General features: G+C 33.6%; 1 long non-coding RNA gene across 1 annotated transcript; it reads right to left on the bottom strand.

Annotated features, from left to right (window-relative positions):
* Window positions 1-237: 237 nt before the first annotated feature.
* On the bottom strand, window positions 238-27,345 carry LOC105256166. Its single transcript, XR_889573.3, has 3 exons — window positions 27,117-27,345; window positions 25,471-25,664; window positions 238-275 (listed from the first exon to the last, which is right to left on the bottom strand). It is a non-coding gene; the product is annotated as an uncharacterized LOC105256166 (long non-coding RNA).
* Window positions 27,346-27,792: the final 447 nt, after the last annotated feature.

Raw genomic sequence — 27,792 nt, 5'->3', positions numbered from 1 at the left:
ATGAATTATAAGAATAAATTATTTTTATCATTTAATTCATAATTAAAAAAATTTTTAGAAAATAAATTAAGTGAAATCCTCTATAAATGAAATGCTTCCTTTTTAGGATAAAATATTCAGTCTAATTTGTTCTAATTTATCCATTTTTAGGCAACGGATTTATCTACAATTTACATCTATATCTACGATCTCTACAAATCCGTTACCTCAAAATAAAATAAAAATTCATCACTCACTGACACTGATGCGCAGCGTAGCATTGAAGCGCTTTCTACCTGTAACATACAAATATAAAATACAAATTATAGTAATGTTCGAAATATAATTAATATTTCAAAAAATTATTATTTTACGTGTCTAATTTTATTATTCGATGCATACGAACAAACAGATTGATGAAACAATTTTTTAAATTTTAATAAAAACTCTACTACATATACAATATGTATACATATATACATATATTTTATGCAAGATTATAACTTTTGTAAAATTTTTTTTCTCTAATTATCTCTTGTGCAAATCATATAAATAAAAAATCAAATTATGTGATTAATTGCTTAATTTTAATAGCGCATATTCAATTAATAACTAATAAACAAATAAATTATTTATAGAGTTGTACTATCAACATCCAAGTTTAAATTGCGCATACGCAATTAATAACTAATATATAAATATACAAATATACAAATAAATTATCACAGAATTGCCAGCACTCGATGTTTCTCCTCATAGACTTTCTCTTTTCAGATTATTAAAGTTGTCAAAATCCATTAATGTATTGATGACAATATTTTACATTACATTTCCGCATTTATGCAACATTTTAGATAGCATTTCCGAATTTTGGCATGATCAAAAATCCCATTTCACACAAGAATCACACTTTGAGAAATACTAGGATGCTACCACAAGTGATATCACAAAGCTGGTAGATGCGAAAAAAGTGAAAATATCCATATTTTTTAAATGTCAACAATTTACAATTTTGCAAAAAATAGAGAGTTAAACTTCCTTTAACGAGCAAAAATTGAATATAAATAATTAATGCCAAAAAATTAACTGCCCTCAATGCGATACATACTACTATTACTATGATAGACGATATAAGAAAAGGGATTTATTAATGATGATTCCAAAACCATTAACCGAATTCTAAACGATTCGGACTGTTTATTGGAACAGAGCATGATCTCAATCAGCTGATACTTGAGCCTAAGTTCAAAATTGCACAAATACATACATACGTATACAAACGTACCGCCCTATGTGGTCGGTATCATTTCATCACGATATATGAGGCGTGAGACCGTTGCCTGGCAACGTCTCAATGAGACATCCCATTTAATCGACATCAAAAGTATGATCCTCGATGACAGTCATGAAATCGGAATATCAATCCAATGCAACGACACGATCCACGACACGATGAACATTAAACGCGCGTATTAAATGCGCGTGCCCTTCAGGCTTCCCTTAAGGTTTATTCTAAATCTTAAGGCACCATTCAGGTACTGATTCTTTCACGTATACTTGTTAGGAGGATTATATTATATAATTTTGTGTATAATGTGTTATAATATATAATTAGTATTATTAGTTTATATATTAATTATATATTATAATTATAATATATAATTATAATATATAATTAATATATAATATATAATTTATAATTTAATTCATATATATAATCGAAAGATTACAGTTATATCGCAATCTAACGTAAATGAATAAATATACAAGTTAAAATTAAAAATATAATAATTAGGGATTTGGTTCAAATAATTGAAAATTAAATTTTCAACATTTTAATTTAATTTTTAAAAATAAATACGCGGATTATTATATTCAAAAATACATATATTTAAATTTTCCAACTGTTTATATGGCAACTGTCAATCAAATAAATCCTGTAATAAACAATAATACATAAAAAATGAACGCTAACACAGTGTAAAGCAAATTAATTTACGTTGCCGTAAAATATGTACTTTTACGTGAAATATGCTGTCTCTTGAATTTTAATTAATCATTGATTAAACGATTGATATATTACTGCTTTTCATTATTTCAATGCATTTAATTTAATTATTTTACTCGATTCTGTAATTTGTGTCTTATTACGATCTCAATTTAAATGACAGATTACATTTAGATTGATAGAAATTAAAACATGAAATATATTTCACTTTAAGCACATTTCACTCGTTAGAGAAATAATTATTATCTGTGGATAATACTCAACAATAATTTATAATTATTATTTCTTATAATGTGTGTATGTGTGCTTTTTACTTGAAATAATAAATATTCGCGCGAATAAAGTTTTGATAAAAATCTATCATTACACAGTTAAATGTCGTTTATCGAAAGTTAATTAATCGTTGTTATGTTTATAGCGAAATTTCTCGATCGCGTTTCGAAACAGAATTTGACAATGTATGGAGCGTTTCGCACTATTACTTTACTGTTCGAGTGTTACCGTGCGAATGACAACAAGGTCACAGCATGTGAACAATAAAGCGCCATATACCGCACTTCAATAAAGGCCTATTACCGCGATACGTATCGTTTATCAAAAGTTGATTAATCGCTAGTTGTGATGAAATGTCATGTTAAATTATTTATCGATATTTGCGATTTTGCGTTTGTGACAATATACAGATTTTCTTTCGAAAAGATCTTGGCAATATACATATAATACAAAATATTTTATATTACATTACTTATTTCCTCGCTCGAGTCGCAAAAATAGTCACGTGAAAGATAAGATCGTGTGTCAATAAAAAAAAATAATACTATTATAAGATATAAAAATATTATGTAACAATTTGTTATCGGCTCAGAAATAAATATATATATATATATATATATTTATATATTTAATATTTTATAAATTCAAGCTATTTCTTTTCTGCGCTTTTTAATAAAATTTTGAACCGTCACATCGCATATCTAATATTTATTTAAAAAATATAATTGATCTTTGTTTGATTAAAAAAGTATTTATATAAATGTATTTAATATCATTTTATGCCAAATTTATTTTCACATTTCAAAAGAACTAAATATGTCAAAAATCCATTTTTAATTTTAATAAATCAGAATAATAAAATTCAATTATTGCGAAAAGAATAATAATTTATTATTAGTTTTTTTATTTTCTTCAAGTTTCATAAATTTCTCATATATATATTCGACGTATAAAAATAAAATAAACATCTCAAATTTTCCGACATATAATTTTTATCCTTGTTTCTTCGACTACTATTTGAAATAATCAATAACTCGCGAAATATGCGCTTCGATAAAAATCTATTGTCGTGATAATTTCATATCATTTATCGAAAATTAATTATCACGATTACAATGAAATTTCCCAATATTTGATGAATTTTTTAATTATTTCATTTTCGCATAAAAGTCAATTTCGAATCCTCCGGTCTAAATTCCTGAAAGTCATCCTCCTGACTATGTATTTCTTTTCACGTGCGATAAAACTACGTATTATATCGTTGATCAGAGCAGCTACGTGCATTGTCTTTCACGTCGGGGCCTGCTCCGGAATGATAAACGGTGCTTTTCGGACAGCGTGCCGTCCATTAAATGTTTAATGGCGCGCGAGGGACATCAGATAGACTAACGTTTACGCGGCAAGAGGCGACGAGAGATCGCAAGGGCCCAGCCCGCGACGACGCTTGTGCGAACGTAGGCGTCGCGACGGCTGACGTGTTGTTTGGCTTACGGGGGTGCAACGGCGACGGTGTAACTACACGGCGCCAAGTTATTACTCCATAACCCGTTGCTTTTGCAGGCACAACCAGCGAGATAGGCGACGGCATAGCAAGCGAGCGCGAACAGCAACACGTAGTGCGACATAATAAACGGCCGACAGTATCATTAAATCGCAATAATGCCGCATGCGCGTTAGCAGAACACTCGTTGCTTCCGGCGAACAATCCCGGTCCATTTATACTTGACAGGAAAAAGGCGGATTAATTGTAAAATCCGATCGTCCATGCGCTTTTAAGTGAACTTGAACATCCGATTATGCGCTTGATTCGAACAAAAAACTAGATTTTTATTAAAAATTGCACGTTGCTCTCTCTGTGGAAAATAATTTTTTTACGCGTTTTCGTAGGTTCAATCTATATTAGACGAATTTATATTGAATAAATTACAATTGTAACAGATGAAAGCATGGAGCTTTCCATTAAAAAAAAAGTTTGTTAATCAATATTCATGCGTTAAAAATAAGTAATAGAGTAAATTTTTTTACTGAATATTGAAATAGGAAAAAGCGTCAGAAGTGAAAAAAAAGGATTATAAAGGATTAAAAATTTAAATTAGTAAACTCTTACTTTCCGACTCGATTAAAACATTTTGTAGAAAAAGATATTAAATAAATAAGTTTCTACATTTTCATAATTTTTTTTCTTTTTACAAATTTTGTTCTTAAATTATTTATATTTACACACTTTTTTAATAACGTATCCGTTTTTAATAACATGTGTATATTTTTAATCCACACATGTTATGATTCTATTATTAATTTTAAATCATACTAAAATTTTGAATTATTGTTTTTAATATTATGTATACATTTTTGCTTTACAGCAATGTATTTGAAAAGATCCTGTTAAAAGTTTATGGAAATTTTTTTATATTATTATTTTATGCTATTCTTTAGTCGGATATTACGGCCAATCATATCACTATAGTAGAGCTAATAATGAGGAACACACCAATATAGCGCCATTAAACACTTACCAACTCTAATAGGAGTATTAAACAGTTTCATCGACTTTAATCATGATGGCCGAACGATGAAAATTGTTGCGTAACTATTCTTTACCAATACTTTATGGTACTTTGCAAAGCAGAATGCGGCAAGCAAATTACGAGCCTTTTAAAGGATAGAAATATTTGCCACGGAATGTTTGTGTAATCATACGTAATATTTACTAAATTTAATTATTAATATTTAGATATCAATTTTATAAAAGTCTTTATAGTTTATCAAAATATTTTTTGTAACTATAATAAGATTATTTGAAATAAATTATTTTTCAAGAGACAAAAACAATATAACAAACGAAAAAAAACAACAAGAGAAGAGAAAAGATAGATATTTTTATATTAAATGTATATTTTTGTATGTAAAAATATAACATGTTGGATACAGACAAAATAAAGAGAGATTGAAAGAAGGGAAAAAGAAGAAAAAGAGAAGAATATATTCAATGGTAATTAAATAAAGTACTAAAAAAAATTTTGTAACATCCAAAGTTAATAAATTTGATTAAAAAAAATTTGAAAGAAACTAAATTTTTCCAAATCAACTTATAAGATTTAAAAAAAAAAGAATTTTAAGTCCACATTCAGTATAACGCAATCGTTGTCACCTGACAATAATTTTTTACGTATTAATTATCGCAAAATTTATCTTGTAATTTCAGAATAAACCGATAATAATCTTTAATCATTTTTCAATGTGATATGAATGTTTTTCAAAAAAATGAAAAACTTTATTTTCTAATCTTGTTTTATAAGGTGTAATACAATGTAATGAAAATTATGCATGATTACCACGTCAATCATAACTGATAAGAATAAATGTGTAATCATAATTACGTGCAATATTTTTTTACGTGAGATATTTTATTATAAGAATTATCTCTCGCTCTCAATAATATACTACCGAGTTAATACGGATGATTGATGAAATCATTTCATTGTTACTGATTGCAATTTTAATTGCAAAAGTTATGGAAGAAGAATTTAATTCCAATTGTGTTTTATTTTTTTGCAAACTCTTTTACATCTTTTATACGTTCCTATAAAATGTCCTCTCTCTTAAATTCTATTGCAAGCTGCTTTAAAAAAAGCTGGTTGCAGAATCTGTACGTTATTTATCTACTCTCAATTATTTACTTATATTTTCTTGCTCGCTGCAAATCTTTTTACAGATAAGCAGTTTCGAAAAAAATCTTGTAAAATTTGTGTCACTGAAGTGACTCTTCGTGCCTGCTTACTTTCGGACGTTGCTCACAGGGAACTTTTCCCTGAAATAGACACCGACTCTCACACACAGCGCCCGTTTAATATTCAATATCTATGCCACCGAGATCCAAGATTCCGAGCTCGAGATATTCATTCCGCCGTATGTGTTCGTGCGAAGGATAGGTACTTACGTATCCGCCCGATTACGTATGTGTGCCGGCGTTTCGTCGCAAAAAGCCGTCCATGCTGCAGACGCGATCTGCTTTTTATTCGACTCGGTGGATCGCTTTTTGAATATTCCGCGACGTACGTGAAACGTCGTACGTGGCTTGTAGGCAGGTGTTACGGAATCGCGGCAGCGCGGTACACATGCAACCGCGAAAACAGAGTGATAAACTGCGAAGCGCAGTCGGGCTGTCTTTAAAGAAAAATCTTGTCACTTTTGCGATAATACAGCATCGTGCAATATAATATAAAATGTAATTTTCAGCCAAAAAATGTCATCGTATCAAACTATTCATTTATGCTCAGATACAAGAGATGTCTGTCTATGCTTTCATTTCTACTTGGAGGGCGCGTATATAATGGTCTTGTTCCACTTGTTCTCCTACAAGGACAATTTTCATCATAAATTTGTTTGAAGATTACCGCGAGTGATATATTCGATCCTTCTAGTCTATCAATCCCTTGAATAAAGGAAATCAATCCCTTGATAAAGATTTTTGGACGCATAATGATATTAAAACAAGATATTCTGTTGGAACTTTGGATAAAGCGCGGAACACGAGCTTCGCTTTAAGATCGGATTCCCCTTGCCAACTAAATGAATACCACGATGATATCGAATTACAATAGCAAATTCGCTGAATCGCGAAGAAATTCGGTCGCCGATAATCGATCTATCTCACTGCGCCGCGCAGTCAGAGCAGGGTTGGCCGATACTGCACGCTCGGCGATATTTCAACGGCATATCGCAATATTGTACCGTCAACGTTTACCCCAGCACAGCGCGATTCCATTGGTAATCATTTCTAGTCGAGCAAATATTGCTCGGCGGAACAGTTCATTCGCAACATTTCGACCCCGGAGAATTTAATCATTAATATTTTCGGAGGCGTGAGAATTCTGTCGGATCGCGTAAATGAACGTCGATGAATCAATGAAGCCTTGCGCGTACATGTAACAGATTGTGAAATATTTGTAGAAAATAGTAAAAGAAAAGAAGAAAGAGAAATTAACTCCGCGTTGATATTAAATCCATTCAGAGTATATATAAATATTATAAATAATTTAATAATTTTTCAATTTAATTAGAAAAAAGATGAAATTTTACACCAAAATGTATTATTTTCCCTCTTAAGAAAATAAAAATTTTGAAGTGTGACATGACTATGTAAACTTCCATTGCTAAAGTATACAAAAAGTAGTAAGAAATGATATTTTTTATCAAATATTTCTTCATATTTTATTCAACAATTATAGTTACTTAATGTAACAAATATTTTTGAATGTTATTTGCTGAATAATATGATTAGCCATGGTTATATAAGAATTCATTCAAAAATGGGCGCGGTATATAATGTTTAATTATAAAGTGCAAAATGTCACTAAGGTAATTGTGTAAAACACGATTAAGAATAAATGCCTGCAATAATGAATTAATGAAAATACAAGTAATTAAATGTATATTAAAATACACTTTAGAATCCCCTTTTTACTTTTTGCGTTTGCAAAACATCGATGTTCTGCTCCGTTGCCCTCCAAATAACAGTATCTAATTTAAACAGACAGATAAACTTTTGCCACGAACAAATTCGGTATACCTATCCTATACTTGGTAAGCCCTAGGTGCAACGAAGGTGAGACGCAATTCGTTGCAATATTAAGTAGATTCGTCGCCGGATGTCGAGAGTAGCGAGCGCCCAAGAAGGGAAGAGACGAAGGGTTGAATCCAGAGGGCAGAGGCCGTGTACGTAGGGAGGTAACCTGTATGCTGGACATGTGCGACCCGCACGACTTCTGTTACAGGGAGACGCGCCAACCCTCGTGCCACACGTACACATTGATATTTGGTGATCCTGAAGCTCACGTACACATCGGCGCGAGTGGTCAGTCGGTGGACGGCACTCGAGCTTGTGTTGGGGTGTCATTTATGCTACTCACGAATGTAGGGTCGACAGCTATTGGTGGACGCGCAGCAGTTACCGTCGAGAGGGAGCGACTTTTGGATATCAATTCTCTGCGCGATTGAATTATAAAATCTGTTTAACGAGTAAGATAAATGGTTATGGTCATGATACACATCAATTTGCGTGTTGCATAATAAGCTTCCCTATAACCATTGAAAATTTCATCAATATATGTGATTTTAATATATTTTTAATATATTTTTTTTTATTTATTTATTTTATATATATATATATATATATATATATACCATATATATAAAATAAAATAAATAAATGGAAAATATATAAATATTCGTATAAAATGCATAATCAAATTATTTTAATTAAATTATAATTTATTTAATTGCGCGAGCACATGCGAATGAAAGGAGATATAAAAGGGGAAGCTATTTGTTTATAAATAAAGTGTCAAAGACATCTTTTTTTCTCAGACATCGTATTTACGGTATCGAATATAATTCATTACACCCAAGAGCTCATTACTTCCCGTATCTAATAACACGTCCATGACCCACGTACAATGACCTGCGCATCCTCCGCACGAACTTATATCCGTTACACGGCTGCCACCGTCGTCGTTGTCATATGGCGCGCATATACTCGCCGGATAGTCTGCTACACTTCCGAAGTAACGATCGTTTCCACACAGAGTGTAGTCTTCGTCGATATCGGCGATGTTGTTACCCGCGCCGGACATCGCCCACGTTAGCCACGTTCATGTGTGTAGCCGATTTTCGGGGATGCGTGTTCGTGCGAGCATCAATCGAGGGCCTCGGTACAAGAGACTACAATCTCTCATGCACGTATCTTCGTTACTGCCTCCTGTTTTCAGATGCAGAGAATTCGCCAAGTTCACCAGATATGTAAACAACGTATTCCTAATTTAAACATAATAATAATAGCCGCAGCATGGAACTTATTTTCATGATTATTTCATGTTATTAAGATTGCTAAATTATTTTATCATAGGAACTTAATTTGATATCATTATTATACGAGCATATTTTGATATATTTAATATAATATTATGTTAAAAAAGTTATACATGTTTTTTTCTTCAAGTAATGTGTTGTAGTTTATAATCTTGTTCAAAAATCTGTCCAATGTTTTGTTTTTCTTTATACTTGACGAGTGCTTCTCTAAACTTTATAGTAATTTGTCTTCTGACGAGGCAAAAGTGAATTTCGCTGACTGACAAATCGAAACAGCCGTTTTACAGAATATCTCCGACGAGTTTCTGTTAATCTTTGGCAAGGATCTTCAATTGAAATCCGCAATTCATTTTCTGTTGTGCTGGAAAAGCATGGCGGATTTATTTTACTCGTTAAACTAAGCCACCTCTAATGGAGCTTAATAAATCATCTTTGACATGTTTGTGTAATAACCACTCCGATGTTTTAGACTTGAGATTTTATTAATGCCATATCCAATGATTTGGACACTAAATAGCAACTGCTACGAGGATTTTGCCCGAGATGGAACTTACAAGCTCAATTTATTTCACTTTACCTAATTCAATATTATCGTTCACATTTATATCTATTTTATGTGACAAACAAATTCAAAAATTCAGATTTCAAGCAAAGTAAAACTTGACAAAAGTGGAGTAAAACTTGACAAAAGAGGAGACAAAAGTGGTACATTTTTAACGAAAAATATCCACAGCTAAATATTTGACAACTGCGAAGGTTGAACGCCCTTATAACTCGCTTAATTATTAAAACTACTTAAAACTTGGAACTCTGCTGTCAAAATTCTCGCTCTAGTGCGAGATATCGCGGTAGAAGTTCATCCCTTAACGCGCGGCCGAAAATTTTTTCGAGCAGCGCATAAAATTTCCAGACGTATGTACTTCACTCTCGCCGTCTCTCCATCGGTGTGTATTGTTCGCATCCCCCGATAGTGCAGACTGCATGTTAAAAGGACACAAGCGAGGGTTACCACCAACACCGGCAAAGGATATCGGCGGATAGGTCCCGTAAGGAGCTGTCGTAAAATGCACGATTCAACGACGCTCGGTCTCCGCCTTGAAATATCCCGCAGCCTTCACGGAATCGCCGTAGCATAGTCGTTATCCCCTACGGGAAGCCGTGGAAACCTCCTTTGAAAACCCGTGGCGCATTCTTATTCTTTCCACCTCTTGCTCGATACGTTACATCACAGCACTTCCCGCTTCTTTCATTCCTCTCGCGATATGCGCGATTTTGCACGTAGTTTGCGATTATCTTTCTCTTCCGCGATGGCAGAGGGAATACGGTTTGCTGCACTCATTATCGGATGTACTGTAACATGTGTCTCCATAAATACTGATAATATTCCTTATCGAAACGCATCATGACCATTTTTCATTAACACGTGACAAAAATGTCACAAGGTTCATTTCCGTCATATGATAAAAGCTTGTACGTCAGATACATTTATTATCGAATTTTTCGTATATCACAGCATTAATCGTGTGAAATTTTTGGCAAGTAAATATCGTTTTGAAAGAAATTAAGTACAAATAATGAATTTTAATTTACCTACACATCAATGACTAAAGTGCTGTTTGGTTTTCACTTTGAAATTTCGGCGCATGCACGAATTGTACAGCAAACTGTTTCTCTCGAATATCTTAACAATGTATATTCAATTATACTTGTTGTATACTAGTATTTACATTTAATTATCGTAGTAGTTTGTAACTCGTTAGATTATGATTATGAAAGGGAACTTTGTCGCAATTTAAATGTATTGTAAAATAACACATACAATTATTTTTAATATCTTCTAAGTATACTCACGTAGCTTTTTTTTAATATTTTAAAATATTCGTATCGGGTCGAGCTGTAATTACCGAGATTACTTGCATGCGCGAGTGTAAATGTTCATCTTTTAATTACGAAAAAAATCAAATTGATAAAATAAAAGTTCAACGCAAAGAATTTTTAAATTAGGATTCAATTATACATATGATAATTTAATTTTCCCTACTTAATTAATAATTCTCTATACTCTGCAAACATAAAGAAAAGCATTTTGCGGCACGGTTAATAATTAATAATCTTGATTAAAAAAGATAAAAGTATCTAATTACTATTTCACTCGATATCTTTTTGTTTCTATTGGAAATAAAGATATTGAACGCACTTGCATGATTGCGTTAGGCATAAAAATATAAAAAAGAGAAAGAGAGAGAAAGGACGAGAGGGAGAGAGGGAGAGAGTATACTGTGCGTGCTTGCCTACTAGTTTAATTAAGTAGTTAATTTAGTTTACACGAGGCGTAGAGCAGAGGGTGGCCAACAGAGGCGGTCGTTGTTTTGCCGCAACGAGGGAGCATCGGCTGTTTTGTCACGTGTGCAGTGATAATTTGATTGTGCTTAGAGGCAGGATATGATGTCACGCGGCATCACTGTACTCCAAAGCAGTTAATGTGAATGCAGCTTCCTGCAGGCTGCCTGCACAGTCAAATTAACGCAGGCATAATCGAACCGTCTATAACGAAGCGAAATTAGGAGATTACCACTTATTACGGGGCACAATGAGCTAGTTGCAATTTGTCAGCTTACGCGGCGATCGTTGTAATATGCAATGGCAATCAACGACGATGTCCAAAGTCGAGCCGCAAATTTCGCACTATTACATCACACTGCAAACGCAGAAATTATCAATTATCGGCGGCAACGGACCGGTAGACGCGTATATATTGTTTGCAGATTTTATTCCGCCTTTATTAGAGGACAGTATTAATAAATTTTCCTCCACGACCGAAAATATACTGAATTGATGATAAATCCATTTAATGCCAAATAAACACGATATAATCCGAATGAAATGGCATCAGCGTGAGAGATTTAAAATACTACTTTAAAATCATTTCACGTTGGTTGCAGTTATTAATTTCAATATCACTAGTTATCGCGATTAGATTTTAACGCAGGGAAATTTGAACTTTTGTCTCGAATAGTTTGTAAAGTTTAAAAAGGTGAATTCTTTGGCGATCGATATTAAATAGATGAAACTTGAAACTTAAAATATTTAAAAATTGCGTTGAAAAATATTTGCAACATTAATAAAAAAATGCTCAAATATTCTATGATTCATTAATTATGTTTGCCTTTTACATTATACCCAATTAAATGAATCATTAATCGCTTATTCACAGTACATGCGATCAATTAACGTCGCTATAAAACGCTAATTACTTTATAACTGATATCCTTAGACTCTTGATAAGAAATAGCAAACACAGCTTTGGCAGAAACTATCAGGGTAGTAAAATATCAACATCAAAGCATATGTAAAACGAGATCACACACGGCACTCGGAAATGTAATAAGCGAAACGTTAGAGATGGTAGCTAATTAACATTTTCCTAGGGTCTAGATCAATGCGCGCGTAATGCTCATTAACATTTCCACATTGACACATGGCAAGTAAACTTTGGAAAATACAGCTGAATCAGAATCATGCAAAGCTCCAACGAGACGAGCGGTCTCAATTTCATTAACGCATTATAGTTAATTACGCAAAAATACACAGAAAAAAAGGATATTCTTGTTTTGAAAATATATTTTAACATGGAAATCTTGAAATGAGATTATATTACGTTAATTAAAGAAAAATATAATTGTTTGAATAATTATTTACTTGAATAAAGCCATTTTATATAGTTCAATCAAGAAAAATATATTCTTATGATTTAAGATTTAATTTTCTTGAATAGAAAATAAACAATGTTTGATAGAAAATAACATTTTTAAATCAAAGATTATAATTTTCTTAAAGTAGAATTCAATAATTATATATTCTTGAGGTGACAATTACAATATTAAAAGAAGACTATAATATTGTTAAAATTTAAAATTATTAAATTCTTCTAAGAAGATTATAAATTGTTGCGTATATACGAAACAATAGACGCGTTAGTTTAAGTATATGAATTTTGATTTGACATTTATTTTTTTCTGTGTAGTTTCAAATAAAAATTGTATAAAAATGAGAGAGATTTGAATAATAGCTATTAATAAAAGCGTTTGAATTATAGTTATTAATAAGAACGTTTTTTAATTATAGCTATTAATAAGTAAGAGAATCTCGAAAAAACGCTAAAATGATTAGATGGAATTCTGCTACGTTGCCGAGATATATGAAAATAGTTTCAATGTAAATAAACTCTATTATTTCCAATTTTAGCTGTGTTATATAAAAGATTTCTATTTGATATAGCATTCTAATCGCTCGTAGAGCTGTTTCCTCGAATATCCGATAACCATCGAATTAATGGGTCTTTAAGGAAGAAATTCTTTCTAAAGAACGTAATAACAAATCAGTCGGATCGATTTTATGATATTCCCGTGATCGCAAATAAAATTATCGTGCTATCACGCAATCTTTGCAGTCGCATTGGTCGCTAGCGGCGATAACAGTTACAATAAATTCGTAGCATGGGATCAACGTTGGAGCGTTCACTTTTTGCGTGTGCAATCCACTCGAATCCAATCAAAGTAATTGATTAACGTCCGTTTCGCACTCCGCGATACGACGAACTGGCGTGAACAGACTTATCTGTACCCCCATAGCGTAATTAACACTAAGCTGCTGCGTAACTAAACTATCTACATCACGGTATTGCACCTGGAGGCGCGAACATCCATATCGGTAATGAGACTTGCAATATCTCGAGAGATGTGTAAATGTCGAAAACAGTGTCTCAATAAGAGGGAGAAGGAGGCCATCATAATTTATCATCATTAATATAGCACCTGTCATAATTGTAATTATTTCTCTATCTGTTATATTATATGATATCTCGCTAACTTTATTAAATATACTTTAACATGTAATGAATTTTATCCACGTAATTTCCGATATCACGTATCCGTTATACATCGCAGTTTTAAAATTTTTTATATTTAAAAATTTTATATATTTATATTTAAATATAAATATAAAATTATAATATAAATTAAATTAAATTTTATATATTTATCTTTTATATACAATTATAATTTATAATTTGATAATTTGCGATATCCACAAGCAAGATTTCACTCGTTTATCCAAGAATTTTGTAAAAACTCTAAAGTAATTATTACCGTATAAAAATAGTTGAATAAGATCGTTATTTCGATAAATAAAGTTTCGAATAGGAGGATTAAGAAGAGTGAATAATGCTAATTCAACATTCATTCTCTACGTTATAATTCCATAGCTTTTCCGGCGCAAAAACGGGCGAACGTTTTTAAAAATCACAGATTAAATGCGCCGATGGCAAGAATCATTTTCCGCAGTAGTACTCGTTAATAATCGAGTTAATTATCGCGAATGAACGTAACATCACGCGCGACAAGCGGATCTGGAATAATCAATATGAAATTATGAAACGTTTTTCGCAATCGTCACACGACAATATCGCCGTTGCTGCGACGTTGATCCGCGTGTAATCTCATTATAATCCCTTTCCATACGCTCGAAAACAATCAAAATGATCTAATTCAACATTCTGAAATAGAAAAGTAAATAATCTAGAATAAAACATTGGAATCTTGATAAGAATTTTGTAAATAAATATATGTCTAAAGTCTCTGCGTATGACATCTTTGAAAAAAAGACGTGAAGTCTATGAAATTGTATTATATTATGTGAAAAAATTATATTACGATAATAAATGATATAATCTTGATAAATTTGATTAATATCATATAATAATGAATGATATAATTTTGATAAATTTAATTAATATGAAATTAAATTAATTAATATAATTAATATAATTTTGAAAAATTTGATTAATATAAAATTAAATTAATTATAACAAATTAATAAATTGCTAAATTCAATTAATTAATTAATTAAGTTAAATTAATTAATTGATATAATTTTGATAAATTTGATAAATATTTTCCTCGATGGAAAAATAAAAAAATAAATAACATTTGTGATTGCACGAGAAAATAAGTAAAATATAAGAAAATTATAACATTAATATATTTTCATAAAATTATTAATCACGTGAAAAATATCTCCTATAAATATTTTCGGGACATTCCTTAAGTGACATTAGCCCCCAGTAATAATATCCGTTAACACGATCGTTTGATGGAGGGTTCCATCGCATAATGTTTAAATTCTCTGCAGTTCGCCTCGGATATGGATCGTGGACCAACAGAGAAAGCGAGTTTCGAGATCATACTCGCTTCAATTATCGGACGAGCGAAACATCACGCGGCCGACGTCTGTCGCGAGCCGCTGACGTTGAAATTATATTCATCTATCGGGCCGCCCTTCGAATTCGTCGCGCACCACCGATCCCGTCACCCACGCTTGATCCACGTATAATTTCATAATAATCCATCTCTGTGTACATTCGACCGCTCGGATGGGGGCGAAACGGGCCGAAATCACGTATCACGGGTCGATCCGCCGCCCGAGTTTACCTTAAATGAGTCCGCTGAATCGGTTATTGTCCGGCAAGGGCTGTGTCAATCCGGCCGGTGCAAATGAGAAATTCGTTTCGGCCGGCGCAGTTTGTTCACCAGGACGGAACGAGATTCCCACGATCGCGGCAAGAACGTCTGTGTACCGAGACCGAGGGAAACGGAGGGAGGCGAGGATGGGCGCGTCTCTCGACGTTGCGGTCTCCGATGGTTATTAAAACAGAGATGATTAAAACGTGCCTCTCGTTACAGCGGGGAGGACCGTCCGCACTTTGTGTGCTCCTCCTGCGTACCTCGTACCTTTCGTACCTCGTACTCTGTTGACTTAACAACGGAATTTACAGCGCTTCCGGTACGAAAGATCTCTTGCGTGATTTGAAGAAGGGAAAGTTGCGGTGCGTTTTGCAATTTCAAGTGCGAAGCATCGCAAAGACGTATAAAAACAATGCTCCTTCCAGATGAAAATAGGAGAGAACTCTTCATTTTTTCCAGACAATAAAATTTATAATAATAAATAATTTTTTGATAAATAATATTTTAATAATAATATAATAAAATTTATAATATTTTGAATGATGGAAATAAATTATAGGTGCAATTTACGGCGTGGAATTTTTCTATCGCTAGATTAATATCTGATTGATGCGATTTAAAATATTGAAAAAGCTGAATAACAAACGCTTGGTCTTTACATATATATATTTTTACAATATAAAAATTCCTGTAAAATTCGCAAAATGTATATTATAAATTACAATTGATCTCCATTACACAAAAACTATTTAAACCATACGTGTTACTGAATCTCGTCGAGAATCATATTAGTTATTGTGAGAATTTTTCGGGAAATTTATGTTACCGATATAAAGCACAAAGTTTTATCCGCGTTATCTGGCTGATACCGCGGAAGGAAAAATGAGTTTCATAGCGCACGCTTGTGTGGATTAATAAAATTTATATAAAATGATGGCACAGATGGGAGATTTATATAGATATTTAAAACGCTTCATTGAAAACGTTTCTCAAACGCTTTTGTTCATACTTGTGCAGACTGTGCAGACTGCTTGTGCAGACTTGTACTGAAAATGTCAAAAGTTCTCGGGATTATCCAAAGCTCGCCCTTCTCGGAGGGTGCTATCATAATCTTTTAGCGAACGCTATAGGGGATGGACGCGCGTATCGGCGCCCGTTCAATTATGGAATTAACCACGCGAACGGTCAGCGACGTAATAAATGCCCGCCGTTGCAACGATAACGGCACGAATGAATGCAACGGATAGCGGTATTTATGCGATCCAGATATCAGAGGAACAATAACCGGTACCGCGGTATCGTATGCGCGCTCGCGCGCGCGTAATTATTTTGGGATTAATGGCTAGGTAACACATAGGTGACTACTCATTGGCCCGAAATATTCTGCGCGATAGAAGAGAAAAAAGGAAACCGCCGCGAGAGAATGTTCAGGACGAGGCGGTTAATTGTCGTCCGATTCGGAATGCGGCTGCGCTCGATTAGAATTTCGCCGGCTCTCTCTGTTCGGTTATCATCTAGACAGGCCTCTGGCATTCGGGGCTTTCGGTATTAACCCTCGGACATGGGCGAATACTTTCGACTACCCGCGACTGACAGAATTGGGTCATATTTGATTTGCCAGTGTCGCGTCATACATATTGCAGATTGCCTGTCGCCGAGCTCGGAATGTGGAAAAAGGTTAATTCGACAAGACCAAGTTTCCATATCAGAAACGGTATTTCATTGCGGGCTTGTAATAATATTTAACTTTCGAATGAGAAGCATATGAAAAGTCGCAGCTGCGCATGAAGCTCGTTCGATGATGGGAAAAATCATTTTCTCTCGACTTTTTTTCAATTTACACCGGTTTTTTTTCATTGAGTTTTCATTAATAGATGCTTGGCGCGATAATAATTATACATTCATCTAAGGAAATTGTGTAAATTTACGAACAATGTGTTGAAATTATAGGTAGTTTTACATACATTATATATAACAACATAGTAGAAATATATTATATGTGAAAATTATATAGAATTATTATTTCATATTGCATCTCTCAGAATTTTTATGTTTAACATTATTCGATACAAAACAAAGATTCAAAATGTCAGACTGCAACGTTAGAAAGATGATCGATATCATTTCTCTTGGAAAATGTTAGGTATTAAAAGAAAAAGCATACACACACGAAACAATTTTATTTTATAATGAAATAGTTAATTCTTCTTTCAATTAAAACTGACGAGTATTTTTCCTTGCATTTTGCTGAGTTAATATTGGATACATTTTATATTTCCGACTGAATCATTATGCGAGAAACAAAAACATAAATTTAAAACGTTTTTCAAGTGAATACACATTCGCCGCGATAGATTACAATTTAAGATAAATCCTCGGGCGGAATTCGTAAGTGAAAGAAATGTGTTCGTTTCTACCGAATATTCCGTACGACGGTCTCAAAGGATAAAATAAAACACCGTTGCGGGCGGATTTCAAAAGCGCGCATCGCCAGTTTTTATCTCAGTAATGAGCATCTCGTAGCTTTTTTCACGGCACATATATCACACGGATAATACACAGCGGTACGTCAGGGGGGATGGAGAGGGAGGGAAACGTTCCTCGTAAGAATATTTGTGTGGGAACGGAGGGATGGTTTGGCTTAAGGCTCTCGTAACATTCCTCTCCTCCTTCTTACTCTTTTCCCTCCGTTCCTGCCCCGCGCAGGAGGGCCGAAGAGGGGTCGTAGGACTCGACAAATATCATAAAATGTAAATGTCGAGGATTCCGCGCGATCCCGACGGGAAATTTACCAATACGTCAGAGCCCTTTCATCCGCGCGCTGCGAGTTCACGGTTGGATTAATTCGCAATTCGTTTTCCGCTCTCACGATGTGTGTTATTTTGAAATTAAAATTTTCGTCTATATATATATATATGTAAAAAGAGAAAGCAAGAGAGAGAGAAAACTCGTTGACGTCAGCTGATATTTTTCTGTAAATATGTCAATCTATATTTCGCATTTCTCAATTAATATATTTAATTACCTATATATTACATGTAAGAGAGAAAAATTAGCAAATGCACATTACAAATATTTGGTTCAATAATAAAAAGACCATTGATTAATTTTCTGATTGGCAATCTTAATATGCTTTTAAAAACAAAAATCTATGTTTAATATTCGATAATTAAAAAACACAAATTGCTATTTCTTCACCCATCTTTCATTTCGACATTTGCTAGTCCCCGGATTATGAAGATCGTCTACGCTTTATGATGAATCGTTTAATTTTTTCGCAGTGAGCGAATTTTTAGACGATCTGCCAAAATCTATGGGGTAGAGTCGTTCGTCTCCAGATGATTTGTCGTCGTCCGGGGACAAAGTTTGCACGAAGCTCCGTATGCGATATAGATGGAACACGGTCGACGTAACCAAGAAAAACTGCTCCTATCTTGGATCAGTGTTGTCGAGGCATTATTGCGTTACGGCGTTGCTTTAATATTGGAACATACGGTATCTGTATATCTACTGTACACATACACACCCAACACAGACGCGAAAAGATGTGTATGTGTGTGTGTATTGTCCACTAACATTCCTATATATATATTGTTTTGCGCGCTTGTACAGAGTGTTTCATGGACCGATTGTCAGGAGCTGACTGCAATTTACACAAAAGCGATACAAACACGTTTCATCGCAAGAGCTGATGCGCGCAAAGGGCAGAAAATCGGACGATAATGAAATAATTACAAGATTTCAGAGTCAGAAAGCCATCAAGTTTTGCGTTCAAGGGTGTCGCGTGATATAAAACACCCTGTACATATCGGATGTTTCGAGTTAAGTCGTACAAGATAGATGGTCCAGGCGGTGACCCTCTCTCGCCCTTAACGTTTCACTCGCGTTTATGATATATGGCATCGCCGCTAAAAACTGGCAGATGTGTTTTCGTTCCCCATGCGTCCTCCTTACGGGATGGACGGCCAACGGTAATGCGCGCACCTTTTCCACCTTAGCAGTTGGATAAATCGACGGAAGATGCGAACAATACTTGAGAGATTATACGCTTAGGCGACGCGTCGTCACGTCGTGAGGAAAAACGGACGCGCTCTTTGTCATCGCGCCACCGACTGCACGTTTCCTTCCACGTGCGGGGGTGGCGATAATAATTCTCCCAAAAGAGATTCCGCCCGTTTCCTATTGTGGCATCGAGGCGACGAGGAGAGAACACGTCCGAAATAATTCACCGCAACGTAAAGAGAGAATCGAGCGCTTTGACCTGTATCCACGTGTGTCGTAAGAAATTACATTGTCGCGACTAGCAGCAAAAAATAATACGCTGAGTCGTCGTAATTTCGGTGAATTTAAATTTCGATGCAAAAAAGATGCAAAAAAAAATACCCTATTTTGTTCCATTTGTCTCTTAATCATAAACGTCTCGTATCTTTCACGCATGACTGTTGAACTGGAAATTGATGAGTGATAGCAGAAAAAAATAATTATTAATTTAGCATAACGTGCTACATTTTTGACGGGGATATACATCGATGATACATATGAACGATATTGTTGATTACGCGCGAGTGTCATAGAATGTTATTCGCGTGTTACATCGTTATCGAGGTAGAACGTTTATTGTGCAAAACACATATTAATGTACGCGTATTGCCAGGCTGTCGCATTCGCATAATCCGTCGCGAGTAATCTCGTCGTGCGGTTGATCACACGTTTCATTGCGTTTACCGTGCAATCAAGGCGTAATGAGCGTTAAAGGCTGAAGATGTATCTTGAAGCGCGACTTAAACGCGTAATCGAATCTGGAGCAAGCAACGACCGCGAGTGCGCCGAACGAACGAACGAGAGCGTCGTAAAAATCAGAAGGATAACATCTCTCAGATCGGGCGGTCGATTCAAATTTGAATTTCAAATTATGCACGTACACATATATACACTTGGCAGCGGAATCTCACGGAATTCAAGGGATGCGCCTGCATCCATTTCCCCGGCATTTACAGTTTCGAATACGTAACGATAAATAAAGGCGTAACGAGATACACGGGGCGATAAGTAAAGAAAGGTGAGAGAAAAATGGGAGGAGCCCGTGAGGTGTAACTCACTTAAGGCCGGATGACAAAATTTTGTTTGCGGTTTACGAGGTCGGATATAGCGTTGGCGAAGTTGTATTTTTCACGATGCACCGGAGAGAGTAAAGCGGAGAGTCTCCCGGGAGATATATCCTAATTACGGCGATGGCGCGGGAGTCTTAGTCATGTTCGTATAAACAGGCATCAGAGGTAATAAGACGAAAAAGAGGCTCGCGAGCACGAATGAAGGGTGGTTGCGGCGTGGGATGATATTTGTGAGAGGACAATGTGAAGAGAAGCTCGCAAATATATCATCTCTGATCAACATTGATATGGCAACAAAAAAAATTATTTCTCGTAAAGGAAAAAATGTGAGATATTGTAATTTCATAAACGCCCACGTGATTCCTTTTCTCATAAATCACAATCGCGATATATCGTTTTAAAAAATATATATAATTTTTGCACATATATATATGTACAATTAAATTACATTAAATTATAAAAATTCAAATTCAAATATTCTTATACAAATTATATACTCTTATATAATTGATTAAATTTAATTACATTATTATAATTATATGAAATTATATTCAGGCAAATAATTCCGACTCTAAATGATGATCCTCCGAGTGTAACTGATGTAACGTGTATTTATCGCGATTAACGGCGAGCAGAATCGATTTCCTGTAATGGTTATCTTGTCTTATCGTACAGCGTCACTTGCTAGTAGGTATAGGTATACGCCGACGACCCTCTCCCGACCTGGCGTGAAAAATAACCGTCTCGAATGGGCTCAACGGCGCCTCAAGGGCTCTTTCGCTCGCTCTTTAAGGGTGTGTATTTGAGTTTCAATTTAAAGGAGGCCACTTCAGGGGGATTTCCTGAGATGAATGAAGCTCTGGCGAGGCCACGGACTGGAAAGTGCTCAAAGAGTGCTCGGCGGCACCCTCGTCCGGCCACCGATCTTGTCGCGAATAATGGATGCTTTTCATTTCACCACGTTTCTTCAACGATTAATTAACGGAATTAATCTCGATCGTCCGACTCGATCGAATCACTTCGACGGGCGCAGATTTCTTTCGAGATTATGTCGATGTAATAAGAGACGAGTGATACCGAATGAATGATTATCTGGTTGACTAAACCAAAAGAACGAAAAAATATTTATTTTATTGTGGACGTTAAATATACATACATGCTGCGAATAGACATATTATCAACGATCATGTAGACATATTATCGCGAAATTTTTTTTCGAAAAACAACATTGAATTTTTCATATTGTAAATTTTTTATTTCTTTACTTTTTTTCTCTTGTTGATTTCCAGTCATATCATTCGGATAAATAGCCATTTTTCGCTCAATTTTCTTTTTAATTCACGTATAAACAGGTGATTTCCGTCTTCTTCATGATTTCATAGAGTGAGAATGTTCCCTCACGATGACACGATAAGAGCGCGGAAACTTTGTCAGAACGGCTCGTCTGTCTGTCTACCGCGATCTCTTTGTCTTTCTCTCCTGCATACAGTTACCGGGCCGGGAAAGAGGGTTTAAAACTTCGAAGCGCGGGATTTCATTTTTTAGCCCGCACCACTTTCCACCAAGTTAGGAGACTCACGCTCCAACAGCAAAGACATGAAAAATAAAGTTTACTCTTAAATTAACTCGACTGCGCCGAGCGCGCGTGTCTTCCACGTTTACGTGGTTGGTGTATGCAGTTGCAATGCGGCAGGACAAAAAACAAGGAAGAAAAAGAAGGGGAGATAGAATGAGAGAGAAGCTTCGTAGATGTTTAAGCACATCCTTGATTTTCCCTTGCTCGACTTTGTCCGACTCTTTAACGAAAAGATCTCTCTCCGTGATCTTACCGTTGTGCAAAATTTCTCGAGGCTACTTCGCAGTTATGGTTTATATCGTTCTTTTTACCACTGTGCTATGGACAGTGACTTTCTTTTACACCCCCTTGTTTTACGTCTCGTCTATCCTTTTGATATCCTTATTCAGCACGTAGTTCGTCTGCACTTTAGTTAATTAATTAAACACATGCAAGTGCACCAGTTACACATTTATTTGTCTTCGTAAATAATTATCTCTCCGACTTTAAGACGGAATCATATATATAGGCCGCCAATGTTTTTTTCCATCTTAAAGAGAAGACTTTTAAGCGAAGAAATATGTTATTTATTCTTAAAAATGTGTCATCGGTTAAAAATTCAATCAGTTAAATAGAAGGATCATCAAATAGTTTGATAAAAAAATTGACATGTTACTTTATAATGTTCAACACTAATATTAATCAATTTTAAAATTATTCGAGACGCTTATGACACCTCTAATAAAATATTTATTTTGCAATTATAACTTGTAATCTTGACAAGATGATAGTGCATGGAAGGCAATTAAATCGTAATTACTAAATTAGTTTTAATGGACATCTATGCAAATATATATCTTATTCAAATTAAACATGAATGTAGCCATTCAGATGGGCTTTCGAAGAAGATGGACACTAAGATCTTGGGAAGATATCGTCTTAAACATGAGTAAGGAGGATACTCGTAGGCAGCGGAGATTATAGTTTCCCACATATAACTTGGATATAGAACGAGCCTGAGGGGCTCTGTATGCCAACCTGCGTGGGCTTAACCAACATTTACATAGGCACAAACGGAAACTGAATAACAATGCTTGAAACGGAGCCGAAACCAGCCGTGCCATTCTACCGAGCGATCGTAACTGCGTTTAGACATAGGATTTACACTGCATCTACGAGAAGTGGATAATTCCGCTGATATTTCTTTGACAGTAAATATGTGAAGTATCTCATAACAATCTACATTATTTCGTTATATCAAATACTATTTAAATTTTTTTTTATAAAGGCGAATAATATAATTAATTTAATATAAATAATTAATATATAATACATAATTAATATAAATAATAAATAATTAATTAATAATTAATAAATAATACAATTAATTAATTTTTATACGGGCACTTACGAATTATAATTATGTCTTTAATTTATTAAATTAATTTATTTAGTTCAAACACAAATGTTTTTCCAAAACCTTCCGATTTTGTTTAAAATTAAATAACAAATATTATTGGGTAGACTTTATTGAAATTGTATTAAAAATTTAGCCATCTAATAATCGTTTTTAATTTTTAATTTCCTACAGCAAATTTTTTCTCAATATTTTGATATTTCTATTAAAAAAGACATAGATTTTAAATTTATACGAAAAGTTCTTTCTATTATAATTTTAACCAATTTTTTCCAAAACGATTTTACTTCAAGTCTATTTAAAATTAAGTAAAAAATATTATTGGGTGGATTTTGTTGAAAATTTAACTAGCTAATAGTCGCTTTTAATTTTTAATTTTCTACAGCTTATATTTTATCAATATTTTGACATTTCTATTAAAAAGTTAGATTTTAAATTCATATGAAAAGTTCTTCATATTATAATTTTAACAAATTTTTTTATGTGAATTGTTGTAGATACATACATATATATATATATATATATATATATATATATATATATCACTTATTTAAAAATATATCATATTTTGATATTCATATATTCCAATAAATGTTGGCGTGCTGTATGTTGTTCTTTCTAATTATCACATGTTTGTTAAAAAATTGTTTTAATTCCAGTGTACGCAATAATTAAATTACACTCCCGCATATCGTCCTTTGAGTAATTGTGCTATTGTATCGACGGTGTCAGTAACAGTAACGGATATTTATTATTCAATCGACAAGCGTCAATTTGGGCAAATTTAATAATTTGTATGTACGCATTTTAGTCTGTTTTTGGCTCGTGTCGGTGTCATTATTTGTCAGAATATATATCCTCTATGTCGTACCAGCAACTTTGTCGAGCTTGATAAAGTAACCAACGTTGGCAATAAATACTTTGTGACTGGCGTAAACAAATTTAACAGGTAGTTTACGAGCATTGACAATCGCCCGCGAAATCTATATGAATATACTTGATTGCGAGCCCATTTCAAGATTGGCACTTAATTACAGTAAAATGGTTACACGTTCACATGTATCACTAAAAATGCAGATATGCCGAATGCGCTTGTCTCTCTCAGTATCCGGAAAATGTTCGGATTGAAAAATTGCAGGAAAAATATAAAAATAAATTATAAATTTTTCTCTCTTTTTCCTTCCCTCTTTTTTTCTTTCTCTCTCTCCCTCTTATTTATTATATGCGTTGTAAAATTAAATGGAAACTAAGTAATTGTAAATTTCTAAAATAAATCTTTGAACCTTGAAGAAATTGATTTTTTATAAAGTTAATAAGAAAATAATGTCTCAACATTAGCTCAACAATATACGATGAGGGAAATTGCGATTCCGGAAATTCTCTGCTCGCATAGACAATTTAATACAAAAAGATTCTAATAATAATAATAATATGAGGATAATATAACGGTATTTAATATTTCCCAGTAATATAAATTAGCGAGTGTATGGGACGTTTCGACGCGTCACGTGCGTAATATGTACGTACGTGGTCGGACCGCAGCGAAAAAGGGGTGACCTCGTACATACATACAACCGCAGCATGCTAACGAGAGAGAGCAATAAAATTAGTCTCAAGCTAATTAAATCGAACGTGCCTCTAATAGCCTAATGGCCAGTAATTAACAATTTGCGCGGGCGCGCGCGCGCCAAAGTAAGTACGGAGTATATATACAAGGGTGTTGGAAAAATACTTACAGGGATGGTGAAGCTGCGAGCAAATGGTGTACCGTCGTTTAAGCATCACATGGTGCGTGCAAGAAACACTGGTGGTCCTAATGTTCCTTCGTACGATGCGCAAAACCGCCCGCTCTCTCCTGCGATATTCATATCGAGCCTCTGTGTACGACGCCGCCTTTAGATGTATGTATTGTGTACGTTGCGATCTAATTCTGCAAAAATGAAATTAATTCGCGTGCTGTTTTGTGTGGCGATCAAAGCGGACGCACGGGACAATAGCGCACAGATTGCCTTCATTTCTCAACTTTTTCCCGCTTTAATTTCCTTCTGCATACACACGCATTGTACGTGGTTTATTTTGAAATTTATAATTTAAAATGTGACGAGAAATATCGTTTTATTCTCTCGTTGTTTTTAATGTTTAGCGTGTTGCCGATAAATTATGCTACAATTGGATAAAATGGTCATTCTTTATATGTAAACGTGTAAAAATGTGTTAAAATAATTTTTTTCCTTCTTTTATTATTGCGGGGATTTGCGAGAAAAAGTTGTTAAATGTGTGCGTTTATATTGAGCGAATAAATCTCAAGATGATACTAACAAGTGTCTACAAATGCTTGTTATGCGATTTTAGAATTTATTTGCATAAATACTTATAATAATATCATTGTTGTTTTTCGCTAATCTCTTGAGATGTATTCAACAGATGCAATGTTGGAAGCAGCATATGAAAAAAAATTTATTGAATAAAAATTAGTTTTAATTTTTAAAATTATTTCATAAAATTATTTCTCTTTATTTTTTGTCTTACTTATTTTTCTTCTTGTTAAATTAATATGCACTAATCTGCTTGTTTAAATAACACATGGATCATTATGCCAAAGTAATTGTTTCGAACATGCATCAATTCCAAAATAAAGCAATGCGATATGCGTAACGTAATCGAGATGCAGCCCGATATGGAATTGGCAATATATGAATTATTACATTATTAGGTTGAACAAAAATTATTAGAATTGCCACTTCCAACACACTCGCGTACATCAAGTCGCATAAATCGAATAATGTAAATTGCTGATGCAATTCCTATTATTTGAATATATAATTTGTAAAATCTATCGGATATCTTAATAGGAATGTTCAATTTTCAAGAATCAAATTAACTACTAATGATTTAAAAAATAATAAATTAAAAAATAATAACTCATATATTATTAAGTGTATGTTTGTGCATATCAAACTCTTAGAGTATAATAGACTTCTCAAAGAATAATAATAAAATTAACCCTTCTTTATATTCTTATTAATATAGATTTCATGGAATATAATAAAAAAGAAAAGAGGAATGATTTATTACTAAAAATATACATCAGAAGATAAATATATATTTAAGAAATATCGTGTGGAAAAAAATCAAAAACAAAGGCCCCAAACTTTTTTGACTTTTTGATTTTTTTAAATTTGATTCTTAATTTGATCTCTCTTTTATTTTAATTCAAAATTCTCTCATTTATATATTATTATCATTACAACTGCACAGAATGTTCCGCAATCGAGTCTGATAATCACAAACATGAAATTATTCTGCAAAGGATACACATATACATCACGCGTCTGGGCTAAGGTTTGTTAGTTTCCCTTGAGATTTACTTAAACGTACGTACGTGCAAGAAGTGGTAACGAGCGGCAGTGTAGCAGACGAAGCATGAGGGAGACGTAGAATAACAGATCTCGTATGTGTATTCTATCTTCTTCTCTGTACACGATATCCTTTTCACTCAAGATACTGGAACGTTTTCATCCTTGGCCGTCAAGTAATCGTCCCAAATGAATTGAATTATATCTTGTTCGTCGAAATCAGGATCGACTTTTCATAATCGATGATTCTTATATCAAAGATTCTAATAATTATATCGATATTATAACTAAATTTTACATATAATTATAGCTACAATATAGTTTAGACTGACAAACATATTGTTGATATTTTCGTTATCACTTGGTTATTTCTTTATCACATTTATATATATTCTTATATAAATGATATCTATATCCATGATATCTATATTAATTAGAATTTTACAGCTACATTATATATTAATTTTACAGCTACATTATATATATTAATATATATAATACATTATATGTTAATTTTACAGCTACATTATATATATTTTCCTATAAAACTTTTAAATTTTAGCCTTGAACAGAATTGATTTTAATCTACTTTTTTTTTTCAATACATTGATGTAATATATAATAGTATCTAGTGATACAAATTAATTTTATTCTTGAAATTTTCAATTCTTTTCACAAGTTTTCACACATCATATAATTTTA

This window comes from Camponotus floridanus, unplaced genomic scaffold (genome assembly GCF_003227725.1).
Source record: "Camponotus floridanus strain SB8 unplaced genomic scaffold, Cflo_v7.5 scaffold87, whole genome shotgun sequence".
NCBI classification, from domain to species: domain Eukaryota; kingdom Metazoa; phylum Arthropoda; class Insecta; order Hymenoptera; family Formicidae; genus Camponotus; species Camponotus floridanus.
Note: the sequence above shows the minus strand (reverse complement) of the source record. Positions and strands in the feature narration are given on the sequence as shown.